The sequence below is a fragment of the Trachypithecus francoisi genome, unplaced genomic scaffold (genome assembly GCF_009764315.1).
Source record: "Trachypithecus francoisi isolate TF-2019V2 unplaced genomic scaffold, Tfra_2.0 Lachesis_group10, whole genome shotgun sequence".
Classification (NCBI taxonomy): domain Eukaryota; kingdom Metazoa; phylum Chordata; class Mammalia; order Primates; family Cercopithecidae; genus Trachypithecus; species Trachypithecus francoisi.
Window position 1 is genome coordinate 50,116,592 of NW_022681455.1, and position 6,009 is coordinate 50,122,600.

General features: G+C 33.1%; 1 long non-coding RNA gene across 1 annotated transcript; it reads left to right on the plus strand.

The window, feature by feature from the left end:
- Nucleotides 1-272: 272 nt before the first annotated feature.
- LOC117088707 lies at nt 273-5,749 on the plus strand. The gene is made up of 2 exons (XR_004439287.1): nt 273-529; nt 5,179-5,749. It is a non-coding gene; the product is annotated as an uncharacterized LOC117088707 (long non-coding RNA).
- Nucleotides 5,750-6,009: the final 260 nt, after the last annotated feature.

Below are 6,009 nucleotides of genomic sequence, written 5' to 3' on the forward strand. Positions count from 1 at the left end.
AATTTCTGTCAGGCTGTTGACACAATCATGGCAGACATTTCCCAAGATGCCGAGATGACTGCTGGCATTTGTCAACAATCCTGTCATAGTGACAGCAATAAGACCATGTCTGGAAATGTGACAGTTTTGGCTTTGTGCTCCCCTGAGCAATAGCCCAGGTGTTCAGAGAAAGTGTGGGAAACCCATATTTCTGCATTGTCATTCGAACACAGAAAACACAGGAGGAAAATGAGCTGTCACTCCAATTCCCATGATGCCTTGCTGCTTAGCATAACTCTACAGTGCGGCCCTGGGTCCACTGGTCCATATTCTGACAGATAATTAAGAAAGCAGCAGCTTTTTCTAGACGGCTCTTCCTCATGATTTGCATTTTAGCCAGAGGCGACCAGTTATAAAAAAAACATGATGGAAAGATGGTAAGAAGCCAATTAGATGGATGGATGGCTGACTGACAGCTCTCTGGTATTACGACTCCAGATTTCAGACTACATAGCCTGGCAGTTTTCTACAAGAACCAACTTTTTTGCAGGTTGGTAAAGCTGTTAAATGTGGGACTATATATAGCGCTATATAATTTTTGCAAAGTTGTACATTTTCCTTAAATAAGCATGTATTCTTTTCAATCAGGGTTTGCATTAAACAAGTTTCAACAATTTAATCACAACTTGCATCACTAAATTTAGCAATATTAAAATTCTAGACAACTTGTAGGCACATTAGCTGTGCCAGTAGAGAAGTGATTAAAAAACTGAGAACTACTTTGAGCCAGCAGAGATAAAGTGAGCTAATAATTACAATGTCTGTGCAAATATGCTTTGGAACTTTGAATTGTACATTGTTTGTTTTCAAGCAAATGAAAACATAGACCCTAAATTTCCTCTCCATCTTTAGATCTTGCACACATATATTTGGTTATTATTCCTGTTCAGGGTATAATATATGCTTGTGTGTCTGTTATTTTAGCTAATTTTGAAATTTTAAAACAATAAACTGTTAGTGTCAAGCTTCCAGTTTGGCCATGATATTCTATAGCTTCTAGCCAATAGGAGTCAACTCTTCACAATATTTTACAATTTAGAAGCTTCACCAATGTTTCCTGTGTGCTTCATGCCATGTGTGTGTGTTGTGTGATATATATATACATATCACTACATATATATTTATATATATATATCAGACACACACACACACATACGTTGTTAAAAGCAAACATTTTGCTATTAGTTTGGCATGCCTTCATTTGCATTTTGAAATAAGAGGTTTTTCTTTCAAATTGTAAAGATATCTCAGATTTGATTTTGATCTTGAAATATGAAAGGTAGGCAATTGTTTCACTACACATTGAAGTTCCAGTAAGGAATATTAACCCAAAGCAGAAACGTGAGCGTATTTTCTTACTATGGGTAATGAATCTTCTACAAACTGAGGATAATCATTAAACCAATGGTGGGTCTTAATGTTTTTAGTTGCTTAAAACTAAACAATATACATTTCAAAGTTATTTGTATATCACTCAAACTACACTGATACCAAAATACACAACACACGTAAAGCATAGTGATAGCCATTTCTTTTTGTTTTCTTTTTAAACTGTACTAATATTTGTCATTTTGCTCTGTTGAAATTAGATATACTCAGTATACTAATAAATTCTAAAAAAAGTTCTAACTGTACCTACTTAAAAAGTTTAAACAATTACTCCTTTAAACAAGTTCAAAGGAGTAATTTTTCTCCCATAGACATAATATAATACAAGTAGAAATAGAAATCATCCTGAAGATTTTTAAAATAATTTTTAAGGAAATTTGTTTTTTTCAATACCCGAAGCCCTTATACAATTAAAATACTTTCACTATTTAATATTTTACTTCCCTCCTCATTTTTTATTTTAAGGGGAGAATTGCTGAATATAAAGTGCCCCAGTAAAGAAATTATTTAAATAAAGAAAGTTAAAAAGCTTTGAAACAGATATTTATGCTTGAAGTCTAGCTGTTTTTTTTTAAAATTTCCTCATGTCTTCTGCTTTCATCAACTCCTCATACTTTGTATTGAGATTTATTTCACTGTTGAATTATCTTATTTATTGCACAATGGCAATATATTATATTTTCACAAGGTCTTGGGGAAGTTATGGGGTTTTTTAAAATTAGAATTGAAATTTGAGGAACTATGTATTGTATACAGATTTTAAAATACCAACTTCTCTGCAAATTTTCTTTTGTTTCAAACTATGCATTAAGAGACAATTTTTAAGGGACAATCTGAAGAGCAATATTTATTAAATTGAAATGAGTTCTGAAAATACTCATTTTGAAAATATCACTATATCACTGTAGGTTAAAGAAACATGTTTCTAAATAAAAAACAAAGTGTGTCATCATCAAAACAAAACTACATCTCACCACAAAACTCATCAGGTTGTGCCTGGAAAATGTAGTAAAATTCATTGGAGCCTATTGCTACCATCATTTTCATATTAAACTTTGCAAGTTTCTTACAAACTGTTTTTCTTCAGTATATCTATATTTCTAATGGAATATCTGGTTAAAGATTTCCTTTCCTAGTTTCAAAACAGAATTATTTTTGAGATACATTATGAAAATGGCTAATATTTTCTTCAGTGCATTTTATACTGCAAAAAATAAAATTATTCATTCAATATTTATAGGTACTTTCCATAAGTAAAATAACAATTGACCTCAAACATCTTTTAATATCTGTCAAACCATGTCATCAAGAATAATATTGTTTAAGGAACATTTAAAACTCATGTCATTAAGGAATAATGTTGTTTATGTTGAATTGCTCTTTAGCACCTCATACACTTTTCTAACTTTGTAAACACCCAAATGACCCTGCAAACCACCAGTCATAACACACTGGTGAAATATTTGCCTCCTTTACTTATTGGATATAGAGCAGTTTCCAGGAGCCAAGGGATTACATAAAATCTGCTCACTTTCGCTGATTTGGAATGAAGTCTGGCAGTTCATTTACATGTTATTTTGAGAGAGAGAGAAAAAAAGAGAGCAGAGAGTATTCGAGGGACAGAGATACTGATAGAAAAAGAAATCAGCAACAACTCTTTGTTATACTATGTTCATAAATTGTGCAGAATTTCATTTAAATGAATGGTTTGAATTATGTAAGAAATTCAACCAATAACAAGGCATAGATACAGAAACCACAAGCTTCCTAGAGACTGGAAATGTGTGTTGATCCCAATAGTCAAACAAATCCTTCTCTCTTCCTCCCTACCCTCTGAGAGTGACTCTTAAATTTCATTTTAAGCACATTGCTGCCTGTCGTGTGTAACAGTTATCTGCAAGTTTTTTAAAGGCAGGGGCTGAAGCTGACTTGTCTTTTTATTGCTGCACCAACAATATCAACTTAGAGTAGAGTCTCAAAAGTGATTGAATTTAATGTAGACTTTCACCTGGCTTTGCAGCCATTAGTTCTCGTACCTGAGGCAGGTTAACAATCCAATTGACTAGTTAGTTCTGTGGGCCCAAGTTGCCACTAAGTCAGTGAGTTTTGCTGTATTTCTCAAGCACAAGCTGAGTAAAGTTGAAGCACATGCCTTAGTTGCAAGAGGGGATGAGCAATGATGCTCAAGAATGAATGAGCAATCCATGTTCTAGTCGTCATCATCACATCATTTGATCATTGTAATCTATCATCTGTCTAAGGCTGACCATTGTTAAGCATCTATACTACAGAGAATAGTTCTTATACCTATGACTTGTTAACTAGTTAACTGGTTAGTTTCAAGGCAATAGTGACTCCCATAAGGAAAACTATCCTGTGTCTATAGAGAAACATGGTAGAATATTGGTGGTTTCTTACCATATAACACAATTTTATTGAGTTGATCATTCAAACATCCTTGAGAAGTAAACATTTTAATTCTCATTTTGCATATTCGATATCCAAGGAGTTAAGTGACCTTCTCTAGGTTTAATATCTAGTGTGCGGCAAAATAAAATTTGAACTAAAATCTTTCTGATTTTCAAATTTCTCCTCTTTACATTGTGCCTGACTTTCTTAAAAAATAATTAATATCATAATTGTTAGCATAAAAATAGGTTTCAATTTTATTGTAGGTATTTCTGGAGAAAAAAACTTATGAATAAGAAATTAGTAGTGTTGTGTACCTTTGTACATGAGTAGCAACTTTATTTATTTAATTATGTTATTCTCATGTTCTCAATACAAAACAAAAATTTTCTTATCATCTGCAGAGTTTTGACTTGCTAAATAGGTAAAAATACTTGGACACTAATCTTGTTTATAAATTTAATTTAGGGAGGTAGAAGAATAAATGTAAGAGAATAAATCATAAAGTCTTTACCTTTTTGGATCTCAGAATCTGTTAGAAAAAACACAAATAATTCTAATACAATACTTGATACACACATTATAATGTCTTTGTGCTCAGTCTTGTTAAGTTATAACACTGACTAGGATAGGAAAGAGAACACTTAAGATAAGAAGAACAGCCTGAGCCTGAAATATGAGTGACAGTGTCAAATTATCACAAGCATCTAGAGCATAGGGTGAATGCTATGAGGGAGGTCTGTGGAGAGATGACGACGTTGAGAAATAATCCTGGAAAATCGGGCTGGGACAAAATAAAGGAGTCACTTTCTTACCAGACTAAGAAGCTTACACTTTCTTCTAGTGTAATAGAAGAAAGCTCCCACTTTCTTCTAATGGGAATTCATCTCCGAGTCTCACTAGGATGTGATCAGATTTGTGAAATGGAATAATAACTTTAAAAGCAAAATGGAGCAGGGATGGAAAGTAAAAAGTTTGGTGACAGAGAGACCAGTGTGGGGACTGCTTCAGTGGCAGGAATGATGAGTAACTGAGCTAAGACTGTGACAGTGAATTATAGAGATGAAGGTTTTATTACGGCCAGCTCCGGTTGGTAGCGTATCAAAAACACCTCAATTCTTTGCAATTTCCTCTAGTTTTCTAACACTGATAGCAGCTTTACTTTCATTAGATTTAGGACATAAATCTGCTGGTAATTGCCCGATTTGATTGTTAAGCATAGTTCTCTGTCACCAGTGAAGAACTGGAGCAGAAGTAGAAAATGGTTAAGTGTTTTCTTCTTCTAGGGAAACAGTTCATTATACTAATATTACTTTTTTTCCATTTTTATTTTTTCAACAGAAGGTCATACATATGCTATTTGAGAGTTCACAGCTAGCCCCTCACTACTCAAATTGTGGGTGTTATTGCCAGACTGCGGAGATGCACAAGAATTGACTTGAGAAGCAAGGAGATTATTCATGCTCCTGCACACTCTGTTATCTCTGGGAGCTCTTAATCAATGCAGGGTGAGAGCCAGTTAGCACGACTGAGGTTAGGGTAAACGGGCTGTTCAGGGAAAGATAAATTAAAATGTGATTATTATTCAAATTGGAATATAGAGAACATAATCCAAGAAGGAAGAGAAGGAGAATAATAGAAATAAATAAAAATGTACCTACTGAATCACTTGCTGTATTGAATCTAGTCCTTGAAATTCCAAAGACATTATAATATGCTTTGACTAAAGGGAACGATTTGGGAGATTTATACTCTATCTTTATTGGCTCCTGAGATATGCTGAAATATAAATTCTCACATGCTGGAAATGTCTACTAAATATACCTTGATATATAAATTAAAATTATCCTATAGAAAATTATACTGTACTCAAAAATCTATACACAAATAAAAAAATAAATTCTAAATAACAGTTGATGGTTCTGTGATTATGAAGAAAATAGATGGTGGGCCAAAATTCTAGTCGTAAACACTAGAATTTAGGTTACAACTTTGGAGCTCATTAGGGTTTTAATAATGTAATTTACCTAAAAGATTTTGAAAATACTTTCTTAATATTTAAAAGCATGGTCTCCTTATTTAATAATAATTTATTCTACAGCTAATTTGAAAAAGTATTAGTCAGAAATGTGTTTGCTTTGGCTTGTTCTTGAAGATGTTGCTGCTAATGTA